General features: G+C 43.5%; 1 protein-coding gene across 1 annotated transcript in view; it reads right to left on the reverse strand.

The window, feature by feature from the left end:
• The window catches only part of LOC118915649 (uncharacterized), a 169,730-nt gene that overhangs the window by 502 nt on the left and 151,978 nt on the right, over positions 1-17,250 (reverse strand). The window lies entirely within an intron of this gene.

Here is a 17,250-nt window from a genome sequence, read left to right on the forward strand (position 1 = left end):
CCACAACTTCCCCCAGAAGTAGGCTCTAGCTTCAAAGGGCCTCAAATCAAATCAAATCCCAGCTCTGCCACTCTGAAGCTGAGTTACCTTGGGCAAGTTACTTAACTTCCCTGTACCTCAATTCACACAATAACGTAATGTTCATAACCATGGAACCTGCTTCACAGGCTGACTCTGAGGATACCATTTAATACCTGAACAGTTCCTGGACAGAAAAAGTTCTCATTAAACACTGGCTATTATTAATATCATTATGTCCATCTTATGGTTGCTTCTGACCATGAAAAGCCTGGTACTTTTGTGTCAAATTGAGAGGGAAAACTCAGTTATTAGAGATGGCTATTGTGTCTTTTACCTCTGTCATTAGATTGTAATCTCTTTGAGAACAAAAAATGAGGTTGTACTTGCAATAATTTTGGAGGTTGAACAGAATCAGAAATAAAAAGCATGATGCTGAGTTCCAGCCTCCCCCTACCTCCCCACCTGACAGACCCACGTATCACTTAAAACATTTTAGTTGAAGTGTCTTACTGAATTCTTAAGAAAGTTAAGACTGAATGTGAGAATTCATTTTAAGGGATCAACTAGGGTCTGACTACAAACCTGACTGAATCATTGTCACAGAAAGACGCTACAGGTCTCTGCCCAGGGAATGCACGTGAGAGCCTGTGGCCAGACACCCTGGGCATTAGCAGATGTCATCCACGTGACATCAGATACAGTCATTTATTGACATGGAAAGCCACTCAGTGAAAAAGGTCAGGTTACAGAACAGTACGTACCATTTGATCTCATTTGTTTTACAAGACATACTGGTTTTGCACTTAATTGCCTAAACAAACTTTTAAAGGATAGGTTGCAAAATGTTTTCAGTAGCTATTTAGTAAGTGGAATTTGGGGATAATTATTTTTCTTCTTTTTGCTTTTTTACTTTTTTCCAGAGTATCTCCCCTGGCTTGAGTGCATTTGCATATCCTCAGGGGTGGAGAGAAGCTCATCTTCATGACAATGGATAATTACCTGGGCAACTGAGGGCATGTCTGAACCTGAGAGTTTAAGGGGAGGGGCTTGCTGGCTTGCTGGCTTGCTTCATTCCTGAGCAGGAGAGAGAGAGACGGCGCTGGACTGCAGTTTGTAAGCAATAAACGGTTTTTAAACTTTATTTCTTCCTTTAACTAATTTCGGTTTTTAGAGGTATTTTTGCCCTGGGATTTCCTTTCCTCGGACTTACAGCTTATATGAATTTTCCAGAACAAATATGATTTGCCTTTGCAATAAGAAAATGTTATTTTTTAAAAAATGTATCAGAGTCTCATTTTTTAGAAAAGCACTGGAGAGATGAGCAGGCTGGATAAGCAAGGCTCCTTTCCTTCTGCCCATGAGGGTCCTCCTGCCTCTCGCCGCCCTCCCTGAGGAGCCTTCCTCATGAATACCATGCGGCAGGATGGAAAAGGGAAACGGGAGAAAGGCCTTGTTCGTCAGCATGACTCCAAGATCCAATGGGAACCAGTCTCCTATTTTCATTTTCCATGTTTCTTGGCTGCTCTTGCTTTCCCATTTCTCTGCCACTGTTTTCCTCATTCTTTGGGCCCTGACAGTAAAGAAAGAGTGCCTCTTCCCATCGGGAGAGCAGTATTTCATGAGCTCCCTGGATCTCTGAGCCCAGCCATGACAGCTCTAAATAACTGGAACACAGAGGCACCTTGAACCAGTGCTGGCTGTGAGCACCTGGGAGCCAGGGTTGTGCTGAGGAGCTTCAGATCTTATATTCAGTATTCAAAACAACCCTGCACGGCAGGCCTCATTTCCCCACTTTATAGGAAAGTAGGGAGGCTGAATACATTTCCCAGAGGCACCTGTGCAGGTAAGTGGTGGCTCTGGCCCAAACTTCAGGCCCTCTACGGCCAAGCTCACATTTCCTTCCCCCCATTCTGACTTACTAGATGGTAAAGCCAAAACCTACATTTTAATCCAGTGGATAAACTGCATCTTCTTTATGTGTTCCTGTGACTTTAAGAATTACATTTTCTTTAAGGGTTGGGTGACAGCTTTATCATATTTGGATAATAGACTTCTTGCTTGCAAGCTCGTAACCAACCCAATCTGATTTTGTTGATGGTAACAATAGGAAACTCAGTGAGAATTTTTCCATTGTTCCATAGTTTTTTGAGGCTTAATTTTTATCAGATATTATGGATGTGTACATGTTCTAAAAAGTCAAGTCATTTATTACAAAAACAGTAGGTCTCCAGCCGGTTATGCCACTGGTTATTAGTCTAGGCCAAGAAGGTTTTACAGTGAATTCACTCATTCATTAGTCTAGACCAGGAAGGTCTTAGAGTAGATTCACTCGTCCAGTGGGCTCCTCCTCTTTGTTAGCACCTCAAGTACAACATGGAATGGAGTAAGAGAGCCTTCGGCCTTTGGGAGTGGTCAGTGTCAGGGGCCGGGGACGCAGGGGGTGCAGGAGAGCTGGGCACAGTGTGCCTGCTCTTGGCCTCCCTTGGGCATGGGGAAGGTGCTAGCTGTACTCCTTTCTGGTTCCCCTTCCACTCTTTCCTCCTCCTCCCCCTTACTGCTTTTCCTCAGTAAACACTTATTGGGCACTACTCTGTAGCCAGCATGTGCTAGGCACGGAGAGAGAGCAGTGAACAAGTGGGACCGTGATGGTCCTGCCCATGCACAGTCCTGATCTAAAGAGGATGCAGTCATGATGCTGTGCCAAATGCTATGCTGCAGGTGCCGAGAGGCTCTGCAAGCTCAGGGGAGGAAGCCTGACTTGGTCTTTGGTATCAGGAAGAACTTTTGAGCAAGTGACAGCTAAGCTGAGACATGAAGAAAATGTAGCAACTACTGAAGGGAATAGTATGGGGAAGAGTCTTCCAGGAGGAGGACTGGCCCACCTGAGGGCCCAGAGGCCAGAGTTAACACATGGGGCACATCCCAATGGTAACACAAGTCCCACAGAGTTGGAACACACGGTGCCGGAGGCTGGGGAGGAGGCAGAAGCCAGACTGGGGAGAGGCTTCCTAAGGAACCTGGATTTTATTCTGGGGCAATGGGAAGCCAACACATGGATTACTGTATGCAGAGAAGAGCAAATCAAGTTTGTTTAGTAAAATGAAAACACAATGCCTGGGAGAATAATTAGACAACTACCATCATCCTGGTAAAGATAGTAACAGCACAGATGGAGAAAACTGAATGGAATCAAAAGAGATTTTGCATAATGTTTGATGATAAATCAGGTTGAAGGAGATGAAAGAGCTCTGGATAACTTCCAGTCCTAGGCAACTTTCTGACTATTTCATCTTTGGAAAGAGGGGATGTGGAGGTTTGGAGCAAAGGTAAGGGAAATGCCTGAGTTCTGTTTTGAATACTATAGCCTGGGTTGAGGTCCCTGTGAGACTTTAAGAGGAAGTGCACAGTAGGATTACAGTATCACTAACTAACATTTCTGGAGTCCTGTACTAAATGCCATGCCTTCCATTAAGTACACAACTGGATTATCTCAACAAGAGGCATTTGGATATATGGAGCTGATGCTCAGAAAGATGTTTGGGCTGGTGACAGGTGTTGAGAGACTGTATTTGCTCTAAAATCAGGGTCTAGGCAGGTAATGTAAAGGGTTGAAGCTGGCTGGGTGTAATGCCCTCAATGTGCTGGGCCCATGGCAAGCTGGAAAGCAAATGCCCAGACTGACCCTGCACAAATTCAGACTTTTAAAAGATACTAAATAAAACTCGTGTGTGGCCTGCCCAGATTTGTCTTTCTGGCTCTCTACTTTGTGACCGCTGGGAGAGATGGTAAATAAACTGGGGTAGAGGGAGGGATGGCCTAGGGGAGAATAAAGAAGGGGGTGAACTCAGCCTTAAGGAGGAAAACCTGGCTTTGAATCAGCTCCCAACTGATGATTTCTTAGGATGCAACTACTGACTGATGAAGCATCTGATTCTAAGGCAACCTAATCACCAGGTGAGGTGAATGCCTACCTTCTATGCTTTCTTACCCCAGACTCAGTAAACTTCAGAATACAGGGGTGTGAGAGCTGGAAGACCCCTGAGGGTCTCACCCAGGGCAGGAGCTCTTCAGAATCTGGCATGGGTCAGAATCTCCTGAGGATCCTGTGAAATGTCCAGATCCCCAGATGCCTCCCAGGTCTCCTGAATCCATGTGCAAGAAGGGACCCAGGTGTCCTAATTCTGACAAGCTCCCTGGTGATTCTGATGCACACACCTACCCTAGGAGATGCTCCTCTCAACCTACTGCCCGAGAAGCAAGCAGCCCAGAGAGAGGATATAAGTTGCTCACCTGCACACAGCCAGAAAGGGGCAGGGTTTCCTATACTGTGCCAGTCACTCCAGCCCTTTCCATTAACCTCCCACTCCCAGACCCAATCCCAGCATAGGCCAGGGGGTCTCCAGGGCATTCGCAGCTCAGAACCAGGCCTGCCATGCTCCTGCACCTGCCCTAACTTTGCATGTGACCCTAACAGTTGGGTTCAGTCTTGCCTTGCTCCCCTGCCCCTGGCTCCCACCTCCTTCCTTGGGTCTTTAGGTTTAACTAGGTTCTGCCTTGACCCCTGTGCTGAAGCCCTGTCTTGGTGCCTCCCTAGGCCTTGGGTGCTGCTGGAGCAGGAAAGACATGCACCTGAAGGTCACAGGCCTCCAGGTCTGTGTCAGGACACAGCCCTACTGCCTCCTGAGATCTGGAGAGAAGTGCCTGTCAGATGGTAGGAGGCCAGTGGGCAAATGGCACAGACATAGTTTTCAGAGGGGTAAGGCTATGTTTGTCATTTGCTATAAATAGCATAGCATGGGTAATAGCCTGTGGTCAGTTACCTGGAATGCCAGGGCAGGATTCTGGCAGGAAGTCCATCCCACACTCTCAAAAAGTAAGCACAAGCTTGGCAGCATGGCCCCATGACTATCCAGAGTCCTCAAAGAGTGTCACACAGACAGCTGGAGGATAGCTCAGATTTTGGGAATCTGCACAAGGAGGCCCCTGGCTGGCTGGCATTAGTAAGTGATATGGTTACAAGGAGAAATACATGCATTTAGAAATACAGATCTGGGAGAAAATAAAAGTATTAAGTTAAAAGATTAAGTTGATGAAACTAATACTTAAGCATGTACTCTGTGTGTCTTTATATAAATAATCTATCTTCAGTCAAGCCTACTTGGATGTTGCCTTTCCAGAATAATTTTAGTCTGTAGAGCTAACAGAAATTAATTGTATGCAAGTCCCCATATCAACCATTTATATGGATGCCAGCCTGCAGTGTAGAATACTGGTTAAGCACCAAAGTCATTAGACTGGGTTTGAACCATGGCCCTGCTGCTGTATGACTTCAGTGAGTCACTCAACATCCTAGAGCCTCACTTTTTCTCATCTCTAAATGGAGATAAATACACAGATCTGGATAGGATCTTTGCAGCAATTAAATAGACAATGCATGTTTTACGTGTCCTGACTGATTTCTGGAACTTAGAGATTTTTGTTGTTATTGTTGCTTGTTTTTTAAAACTTTATAAACAGTTTTGATCTCTAGGGGTAGAGACTTAAATTTGTCTTTGCGCCAAATTTTTCCTTTATATTTGGGAAGACTCCTTGTATCATATCAGGACCCTGGTAACCAACCAGGGTGTGGACACTGATGATCCCACAGGGGACTATTCATAAAGACCACAGTATTGTTTCTACATGTGGTTTCAAGGGCAGTGAACATGAGAACCAGGCCAGCAGAGCAAGAGGAAAGGTCAGGACAGATGAGCCATAGAGACAGTTACACTTTAGGAACTTTGTGGAAGAGCTGAGGGGTGCCTGAAGAATAGAAGGGATGGATTCAGCAATTGAGCCAGTGTAAGTCTGGGCCAATATAAAATGCAGAATAAATACAGAACTGAACTAATGTTTACTGCACTGTCGTAACAGACAGGAATTTACTCAAAACATATAATGGAAGTGTTGCCGTTGATGCAAGCACACTAATTTGTGAGCTAATTCTCCTCAAGAGAAACTGATAAATCAATCTAGAAACTTCTACTTAAGTTTTACCAACCTAACCATATCATTGCATTTGGTGCTGGTGATAAGAAGTGAAAGTTTTTCTTCTCTGGCAGAGCTTACAGTTAATAAAAGAGAAACAAAATGAAAATGTTGATACAAATTTGAGGGTGAGTGCTCTGTAGGAGGGAAGGATAAGGCTGTATGAGATGCTATAACAAAGAAGTTGACCCAGATGGAGGCAGGTGGGAGTGCAGAGCTGAGGAACTGCAGGTAGGCCAGGGGCCCCATGATGGGACTGTAGGACAGGAGGGAGGAATGGTAGTAGATGACAGAGGATAGGAAGGCTGGGCCTAACCATGTACAAACTGAATTTTAGCCTACAGAAGGGGAACCTGTGGAGGCCAAAAAGGGAGGTAGTCATGATCATGGGTGCATTTGAAGATTAACCCTCTAGGGAATGGACTGGTGAAAACAAGAGTGCATGTAGAGGGACCAGTCAGGAGACCAAGATGATGAGGACTGGGTGGCAGCAGTGGGATAAAAAATTGTAGCTTCCAGACATATTCACAGAGAGGCTCAAAGCACTTGGGCCTTCCAGGCTGACTGGCTTCCACCTCTCAGAAAGGTCAGTGTTTGATAGTAACAACACCAGACCAAAAGCAGGGGCCCCTACCAACTCCATCTGGTCTCTGAGGCTATTGACATAACCTTGGGTCTCACTGTGCCAGCACACTCCACAGGTCCATTTCTGCCATGGTTACCTGTCACTTGGCATGGCTATCCCTGTGTTCTTGTCCCATTTTCTATCTGAGTACAAACTTAGGTCTAGGTTTTTCAAGTACTTAAAAAAATATTATTTCAAACTTAAGGGAAATGATTGCACAGACAAATACACTTATTTCCAAACTTTTAAGGTGTCTTGCTTCCAAAATGGTTGGAAGGTAGTTACAATAACAATGGGAAGAAATATTTTCTGACAATTTCATATTTTGAGCAACCATGACCTGAAGAACATTGAGCCGTTCCTTTGGTTAGTCTGATGTTGCTTTTTAGCACATTTTTGGCTTTATTTTAAAGGACAAATGATGTAAGTAACAATAAAGATTTCTTAGAGTTGAAGTTGAGCAAGATGTGAGACTGAGTAAATATGTAAACAAGCCTTCACTCCCTGCTATGTATATTTTGCCACTTGGCAATATAAAAAAATAAATAAAAATGGTTTTCTAAACCAGGTTGCCTATCTCCAAATATAAGAAGCTAATGTAATGAGCTGCCAATCGCTCACATTAGGAAAATGGCCAGACCCAGTTGGCTACAGATCATTGATACTGCGATTTCCAAAGTGCATGAATTGGGTCCCCAAACTGAACAAAACTATGAAAATCATCTGCTGTTAAAACAGAATAATTTCTTTACAACAGTATTCTTGCAGGAAGTTCATTCTGGTAAATCAGTGTTAAAATGACAAGAAAATTCAACATGTCTCAAGAAGTACAATATGTAACAAGCAAAAATCTCCAAATCTATGTTCAGAAACTAAATGTTAAAGGATGTGATGAAGAATTCAAGACAAAAAAATGCAGGATGTGTAACAAATTCATTAAAACATTTTGAATAAAAATAAGACAGCTGTGACATTATCCTCAGTTAACAGGAAAACACAGTCTTAAAAGGATAAATGTGGTAGATGATGATCTGATCTTTTCAGACATCCAGAGGTAGAATCAGCCATTAGAGATGACTCTGAAAGAGAGCCTCTACTAGAGAGAAACTTGGAATCTACACACTAATGATATTATAACTGTTGAGTTTTTTTGCCTTTGCTGGCATTGTTTTCTGAGTGAGAGATTTCAAAGAAAGCATGTCTGAAAAGTGACTATTAGATCTTTCAAGCCCTCAGAATTAAGCAGAGACCCAGTGATCATTCCTGGCCCTGCAGAGAAAAAGCGAGAATGGGAGTTAAGGAAGATGGTGATGCTTCCCACACCCACAGCATTCGATGAGGTCCCTGAAATCCAGCATCTTGCAATTAGTTATGGAAAATTCCAGAACACTGTGCAGAGCAGCAGTTTAGAAACCTATTTGAAATCAATCAGGTAAGCAGAAAACACTTGGGGAACAATTTAGAATACCAAATACACCAGAAACAACTCTCTGAGGCTTTCTATTCAGAGAAGGCAGAGTTGGAGGAGACAGAGGACAGACGATTGTCACTTGTTTCTTCCTAATTTTTAAGTAACTAATTTTTATGGCATAATTAATGGCATGCACACTGTAGAAAAAGTAGAAAAAATAGATGAACAAAAAGAAGAAGTTTTAAATTACCCTTTATTCTATTATTCAGAAATAGCAGAAGTAGCAAATCTCAGCTGGAGACAAGACTCTTGGAGGTGAGCAACAGCAAGGGTGCATGTATGTATGAGTGCATGTGAGGTGAAGGGGAGTTGGCGGGTTGGGAAGAAATGTGCCCCAGAAGGTAAATTATCAGGCAGGGAGCAGTGGGAGACATGGCTAGAAGGAGGCAGGGCCAGAGAATGGAGGGCCTGGATGCAAGATAAAGAGCTTGGACTTGACCTTACAGATGATATGGTGTAAGCAACAGATAACATGACCAATGAGGTTTGAAGGATCACCCTGGAGGCAGAAGAGCAGTCAGGTCTGAAGGCCACAAGTCGAGAAGCAGCAGACTAGTTAGTAGGATATTACAACAATCTAGATGAGAACAGAGTCTAGCCTAACCAAGACAGTGGGAGTAAGAGTCAGGAAAACACAACAGATTCAAGCAATACCTAAGAGATGCCTGAGTGTGGTGAGAATGGTGAAGGAGGAATTGAGGTTGATTTCCACATTTCCAACTTTTCAGAGAAAAAAATCATGAACAATATGACTTATTTCAAGTGGATCTCTATAACAACCCTGCCAGATACATAGGGCCAATAACTATTATCCCCATTTTACAGATTATTAAACTGAGATGCAGAAAAGTCACACAATTTGTAAAAGGTCACACAACTATTCAATAGTACAGCAGAGATGCCAAGTACGTATAGCACATGTGCTAATAGATGATATAAAATTACTCAAAATGCTGTAACTGGAGAACCATATGCCAAAAAATCAATTTGGATCCATACCTCACATCATATACAAAAATTAACTAAAAATGAATCACAGATCAAAATTTGAGAGCTAAAAGTTAAAAGATACACAAAAGAAAATATAGGATAAAATCTTAGTGGGTTTGGGTTTAGCAAAGATTATCTTAAATAGAACACAAAAAGTATAAACTATCAAAAAAAAAATCAAATCAGTAAATTGGACTTCACCAAAATTAATACCTTTGCTCTTCAAAACCCACTATTATAAAAATAAGCAAGCCACAGACTGGGAGAAAATATTGAACAAACTTGTCCAACAAAAGACGTGGAGGCAGAATATATAAAGTACACTTACAACTCACTGAGAAGACACCACACACAATTTTAAAATGTGCAAAAGATCTGAATAGACACTGCACCAAAGAAGACATGTGAATGGCAATAACAACACGAAAAGATGTGCAATATCTCTAGTCATTAGGGAAATGATAACTAAAACCACAATGAGAAACCCATTGTGTAACCTCAATGGCTAAAATTAAGAGGCTATATCAAGTGTTGACAGTGATGTAGAGGATTAGAATTCTCATATACTGTTGATGGGAATGTAAAACAATACAACTGCTTAGGAAAATACTTTGGCAGTTTCCTGGTAGAAAAACAAAAAATACACCTACTGTGTGACCCATCATTTCACTGTTAGGTATTTACCCAAAAGAAATTAAAGCATACGTCCACACAAAGGCTTGTACACAAATATTTGCAGCACCTTTATTTGTAATAGCTGGAAACAACCCAAACGTGTGTCCACAAGTCCACAAAGTGTGGTACATCTGTATTATAGAATACTATTCATTAACAAAAAGGAATGAACACACAACATGGATGAAACTCAAAATAATTACTGAGTGAAAGAAGCCAGAAAAAAAATGAGTATGCTTACATGATTCTTACATAAATTTCCAGATAATGCAGGTTAATCAACTAGTGAAAGAAAGCAGATTAGTGGTTACGCAGGGGTGGGGAATGGGGAGGATCAGGAGAGAGAAATTACAAAGGGGGCACCAGGAAATTTGGGGGTGATGTTCATTACCTTGATTGCAGTGGTGATTTCACAAGTGTGCAAATATGCCAAAACTCATCAAATTGTACATTTTAAATATGTGCAGCTTATTTTTTTGCCAGTTATACCTCAATAAAGTTGTTTGAAATAATACAATGGAGAGAAATATACCAATATTTTAGCAATAGCAAATATACCAATACCTTAACATAATCAGTCTCTGATAAAGGGATTGTGGAATTATTAATAACAATCCTTTTCTTCTTCACCCTTTTCTGAATTTTCCAAATTGTCCAAAATGAGCATGTTATAGTATCAAAAATTAGAAAAGCTACTTTTGTGGAAAAAGGAAGAGTTAGGTGTACAGAGCAATTTGGGGAATATGGTGCAAATATTGTATGATTCCATTTGTGTGAGGTACTAGAGTTGTCAAATTTATAGAGACAGAAAGTAGAATGGTGGTTTCTAGGAGCTGGGGTCAGGGAGGAAAGGAGAGTTTTGCTTACCCGTTTCAGTTTGGGATGATGAAAAAGTTCTGAGATGGACGGTGGTGATGGTTGCACAACAATGTGAATGTGTTTCATGTCAGTTAACTACACACTTAGAAGTGGTTAAAATGGTAAATTTTCTGTTATGTATATGTTAACACAATAAAAAAAAGTGGGGAGTCTAGAAATAAACACAAATTCAGGCACTGCTAGATGCAGGGGACAAGGGACAGAATCAGGATCCTGCTTTTCTCTTTCATTGTACTTTCTTCTGTGTTGGCTTTATGTCCAAGGCCTTGAAGTAGAGGCCACTCTCAACTTAGGTCATCTATACAACTAATGATCACAGCCAAAAGAGGTCTGAAAGTTCAGGCTGAAGTTCAGGCGATAACTAGCCTGGCACCGGGTCATGGACCCACTTCTGAAACCAGAAGCCAGAGAGGAGAGTACTTACTAGTCAAGTCTAGGTCTTGTGTCCAACCAAATATTGCCCCTCAGCTCATGTTACATCTTCTCTCTTTCAAGGACTTTAAGCTTCAATTTGAAATCCCTGGAAGATCTGACTAGTGCAGCTTATCCAATTAACTGAGATGGTGAGGGTGGGGGTAGTCTCAGGGGCAATATGGCTGCTACAGGCCCATTTTTGTAAATATAGGGATAAGTTACAAAGGTCATAGGAGCAAGGTAATTATATCAAGAGGTGTCTTTTACAACAGATAATAGACAATTTTTACAGAAAAGTGGTGTGAATGGATTGTATGAAAATGGTTCTGGCAGCTAAACACAGGACGGGTTGGTGCAGGAGAACATGAGGCAAGAGGACTCAGAGCCCTGCCCATATCTGCTCAGCACTTACCATTCCCAAGTGTGCCAGTGGCATCTTACTGAAACTCTCTTTCCCAGGCCTTTCTCTCAGGTTGAGCTTGGTTCATGCCAGAAATGCCAGGGTTAATAGCCCTCAGCCAGTGACAGGCGGGAGTTGGTGGATCACCAGCTGGGCTTCCTCAGCCTAGAGGGGGCCAACTCAAGCATGCTCCACAGCATCTCCTAGAGGTCTGCCTGGGATCTGGCTGCAGTTCCCACAGCAGCAACCTCCTCATCAAGATGCTCTGCACTGGCTTCCCCCACTTCACTGTCTCACTTCTCAACTCTACTGCATGTCTTTGGATCGCCCCCAAATAGACCACTTAAACTCAAGCCCTAATTTCAAGGGCTGCTTCTGGGAGAACCCACTCAAAACAGATACACAAAGGAGGAAGCTCCAGGAGAAATAAGGCCAGCAGGTCCAAGAGGAACAACGAAAACCAGGAGACAGTGGTTTCCTAGGACCAACGAAGGGGAGAACAAGGGAGGTGGTAGGATTCCGTTGAGAATATAAGACCCAGGAGAAGGGAGTTGTCCCCACACATCACAAGCTGGACGGAGCTGAATCTGGTCTCAGGCCTGCCTGGGAAGCCCCGTGTATCTCCATCTTACAGATGACAAAATTTTGGCTTGTCCAGAGTCAAAACTAGTTGATTGGTAGCACTGAAATCCAAACGTAAGTCTATTTGACTCCTCAGCCCATCCTCAAGACTGCCTCATTAGAAAGCATGGATTTCATTCAGAAGAATGTAGGGAAGTTGTAAATGAGGCTCAGTTTGGAAATGGGTTAGAGGAGGCTTGGAGAAATTCCAGATGAGACAATACCCAGGTGAAGGCCAGGCAGGGAAGGGAACGGAGGCTGTGATGGCGCACACATACAGTACAGGTTTTAGATGTGGCTGAGAACAAACATCTGGATGCAGAGGTGGGATGGGGGACTTCCTGGGTCAGGCCGTGACACTAAGCACATTTCATCTCTTCAGTGATGTTTGTAATGAAGAAATTGTGAGTCCAAGCATCTATTATCCAAATAAATGGTTTTATGATAGGAAATGGGCAATACTTTTCAAGAGGTATCCAGTCAGAGATTAATGGAAGTGCCAGATGTCTTGCCAATGGTCTTCAGCCCTGGGCAAGTTCACTACAGATTCAATGTGACCATAGAAGTGACAGTAAAACGTTCTAGGGGTGAAACCCAACTTTATTTCCACAGTGGCAGGTCAATCACTAAAATCCCATTCACTCAGAATGAGTCTGCATGCAGCAAGCTGGTCTCTGTCTCTGACCTCTCTGTCCACACAGCTGTCCTCTGGGCCTCTCTGCCCACACAGCAATCCCAGTCTCTGTCCTCAGCGCTGCCACCACTCCAGCCTCTGCTCTGCTCTCCTGCAGCCTTGCAGCCATGCCATTGTGTCACCCAGAGCACTGGGCGGCTCTCTGTATAGAGTCGATAATGATGCATTGCCCACATGTGTATAGTGAGCTAGCCAACCAGGGCCAGGTGAGAATCCTGGCCACAGGAACCTTCACTTTATCCACACAGGCCATTGCTTGGAACAGTGCTGGTGGGTCACAGGGTGCACTGCATCTGTACTGATGTTGCAGCTTGGGAGGTAAGGAAAGAAGGGAGTGTAAGACTCATGCCTCCCTGCTGGAGAGCATGAGCAAGAGAAAACAGGACACCATTAAGGCAGCACCACTCCTCTAGGGTTTTTTTTTTTGTGGCCTCCAGTGGCTGAATGGCTCCAGTTGGGAGAGGTTGGCTCTGGGACCTAAACCATGCCTCACCCAAGCACCTGACTAGGGGAAACTGAGTCCCTGTCTCCCTCCAAGCTCTTCCAGTTACAAATGATGTAAAGCTCAAAAGGCTTAGGCAGAAAAGGAGAATTTATTGGCTCATGTAACTGGGACTTTTAAAAAATGGTCTCAGGACACTAAGGATTATAGCAATGTTTTCAGAAATTAGCTCTGTCCTGCTCCCTCTCTAACTCTGCTTCTCTCTGCTCCTGCAGACACTACCTCCTGCAGCAAGGAGGAGGCATGACTGAGACCAGTCAAGGCTGTATCATCCCAGCTTAACACTCACTCGGGAGTCAACATCTGAATGTAATTCTTCGTGTTCTCCCTTCAGCCCTGTGCCTGCCTCTGGTCTAATCAGTGAGGCTGCCCAGGCCTGGTGTGGAGCTGAATTGGCAGCCTCACCACATGGAAGAAAGGGGCACTGCCCACCACATAACGGGGTCCTGTTACCTAAAGGAGGGAAGGGATGCGGGATAATAAAAGCTGAAGTCCCTTGATCAGGAGAACTTTCCAGGGGATTCTGAGACCCAGAGCCACTGCTAACATCAAGGCTTTAATTATTAAGAAGCCAGGGCCTCAGGTTCTTGACATGACAGGGAGGGAGGGAAGAGTTAACCACCATGGTATGACTGCTGTCCGAGGACCTATACTTGCTGGTATATACACTGCCTCACCTACTCTATGTAATTATATCATCCTTGTTTTACCAATGAGGTAAGAGCAGATCAGAAGATTAAGTAATTGCCTGAAGTCACACAGCTGGTAAGTGTCAGCGCTGGGACGTGGAGGCACAGGTCTCCATCCTCTGGCAGAGGAAAGTGCTGGTTTCTGGTCCCCTCTCTTACCTGGCGTCACTGTCAAAGCCCTAACAATATTTTTGATGACCCTTCAACAGATTATCTTTGGGCTGTTTCCAAGTTTCAAGATGTAGCAAGATGTTTCCTCTTCCATCTCTGATTTTTGGAGGGCGGATGTGCTGCTTAATGTCCCTGAGCAGACACAGAAAGGAGAGAGTAGGGCAAGATGGTGTTGTTTACACTGTTCAGGTGGTCACTGGGCCCTAATCAAATTAATCAGCACTCCGCCAGACTGTCGAGCTTCCCGTTCGGACGCCTGGGGTGCCAGGCAGCATGAATGCTGCATGGCACGCACATGGGAAAGGACAATGGAGTCCATCCCAACTTGTCCCTTATTCCTGTGTCTGACCCTTGCTGGCTGTATGACCTCTAACAAATAACCTCTACTAGCTTCAGTTTCCTTCTGGAAAATGGGAAGGGGCACACCTGTTTAAAAATGCACCAAACATTTATTATCCCCACAACTTCTGTCCCTTCTGGCCACAGCAGACAAGGGACATATGCCTGACTCCAGGGCAGAAAATTCACTAGCTGATAAGAAACCACTGATGTTCTACAGAGAATTTCAACGATGAAGGGTGGAGACTGTTGCCAAGCCCATGAGGGATTCCAAGGCAAAAGGCCCTGGTGATGGAGTGTGAACACCCATTTGGGCCCAGGCATAAAACAGGCAAGTAGAGGAAGCTAGACAAGGAAAAAGAGAGCTTTGAGGTAAACTGATGCTGAGGAAGACAGAAGCAGGATGAGAATAGTAGCACTGCTCCTGCATGATAAAGAGCATGGAAGAGCCTGCTTGGTTCCCTCTTCCTTAGATTGAGTGACAGCCCAGTCTCCATTTCACCTGAGCCAGCTTGAGGAAGTTTCCATCCCTTATACCCAAACACTACAAAACAGAACAATGAGGAGAACAAAGGACTGTTGGCAGAGTTCTCATTTCTGACACATAGTAGGTGCCCAGTAAAAGTTAGTACAGTTCTCTCCCTGGATTAAGGGAGATAAAAGTCACTCAGGCTAGGCCCCTGCCACTGTAGCCAGGTCTGTGCCTGGGTCATCTTCCCTTCTAGCCCAGAAACCACGGCCAAACTAACTGCAAGATATACTGCACAATTAGTGTGCACCTCTTAGCTTGGCTAATTACCTCTTTTATCAATTAAAAATATTTTCCCATTAAGCCAAGGAGTTGAGAGAAGGAGTCTCTTCTCTATTTTTAAAGCCGCTGAAAAATCCAGCAAGATAATGTCACTGATTTGGTTAATTTCAGGTGCACATCAGGCCATTCAACCTAGGTGAATTTAATGACTCAGGACAGGTCGGACGATGAATGTCCCTGTAAATCATTTATAATTGCAAGCATAAAAATTAAAAATCAGTCTGAAGAGCAAGATAACGTAATGCTAATGACGGAGGGAGGTAATCTGAAGATAGAGGTCCCCTGCTTTAATCAGGCCCATTCGGGTGACAGAGCACTAAACCTTTAGGGGATTGTTCTGGAAACAAAAGGCTGAGAACCTACTTCAGTCTTTAATGACTTACCATGATAAAAGAAATTAACTGAATTTTCATATTATAATTATAAAACTTAATAGGGAATTTTTCCCTTCATACTTTTAATTTTTTTCCTAGTCAAGATAACCAACATACAGTCTATTCTCCTTACAAGGATGACTTTAAAAGGCTAGTTATGTTCAATCATGTCATGTTGAAAGTCCAGTTAATAAATTTTTCCAGGAAGAGGAATTGCCAGTGCTATAATGAAGACAGTTTCTAGAGGCTTTAAGAAATTAGAAAAGTCTTTACCTTATTTTCAATGTTACATAATACTACAGCTCTCCAAGGCAGAATCAAGAACAAGATGAGCAATAAAGCATCAAATTCTTCTCTTTCAAATCACAAACTGAACACCCTCTTTCTCTTGCCTTTTCTGCCTTGTGGACACCTAATCATATTTTTTAGTCTGATTCAGGTGGAAGTTCTTCCAAGAAGTCTTCCCTGACCAGTATCTCTCCATCCCCTTTCCCACGACGTCCCCACCCTCCAGGTTTGTCACTCTTCCTTCTGGGTTTCTTCTGAACCTTGTACATAAGCCTGTTCTGGACTTAACACACTGCATTTGACATACAATAGTAAGATCACTGCATTCTCTCCTGCAAAACTGTAAGTTCCTTCACTATCTGGGACCCATGACCAACCGACCCCCAGACAGCTGGCACACTGAAGGCATTTGATAAATATTCATCAGCAGATTGAGATTTATCTTAACTTTAGGCTACCCTAGGATGAACAAGTGAAAGAAAGTCAAGAAAACACCAAGCCTTTAGCACTGAGCAATGACAAATATGAAGAAAGATAGGGGGGAAAAGGTGTTTTTTCCAGTAGATAAGCTTCTTAAAGTACACACACACACACACACACACACACACACACACTCTTGCTCTTGATAATAAGGGAAAACCATGGGGTATTTTTTTCTAAAGCTTTTAAGTATTTCCCAGAGCCCTTGATAAAATTACAGACTTTTCCTGAGCAGCTGAGGTGATTTTGTTCCATATAATTTCCTCTCCACGTGAGCTGTATATAGTCATATTAAGAGGGGAATGAGTAAGGATTTTTTAGCTGAGGAGAAACTGATTTCGATCAACATAAGGGAAAAAGTAAATGAGGGGCATATTTTATTATTAAGCCATCGAAGTATCTCACCAAGCCAAAGGCAGGAACATGTCCAGGAACATGAGAAAAGATCGGAGAACTGGGACGTTATCTCATCCCAGGCGTCGTTCCCTCGTCCCCTCCCATGACCACGGTCCCTTGGTCTCTCACCCTTTATCCCAACTTAGTGTGCATCAGAATCACCTGGAGGACTCGGTAGGACACAGATTTCTGGGCTCTTCTCCGGAGTTTCCAAATCAGGCAGTCTGAGAGGGGCCTGGAGCTTGCATTTCTCACCAGTTCCCAGGTGACGCTGCAGGTGGTATGGGCACCAGCTCTGAGGATGACTGCTCCATACCCGTGAGTGCCTGGGGCAGGAAGACAGCCACCAGAGCCACTTCATTTGCAGGTTGTAGCTCCCGCTG

This window comes from Manis pentadactyla, chromosome 9, assembly GCF_030020395.1.
Source record: "Manis pentadactyla isolate mManPen7 chromosome 9, mManPen7.hap1, whole genome shotgun sequence".
In the NCBI taxonomy this organism is placed as follows: Eukaryota; Metazoa; Chordata; class Mammalia; order Pholidota; family Manidae; genus Manis; species Manis pentadactyla.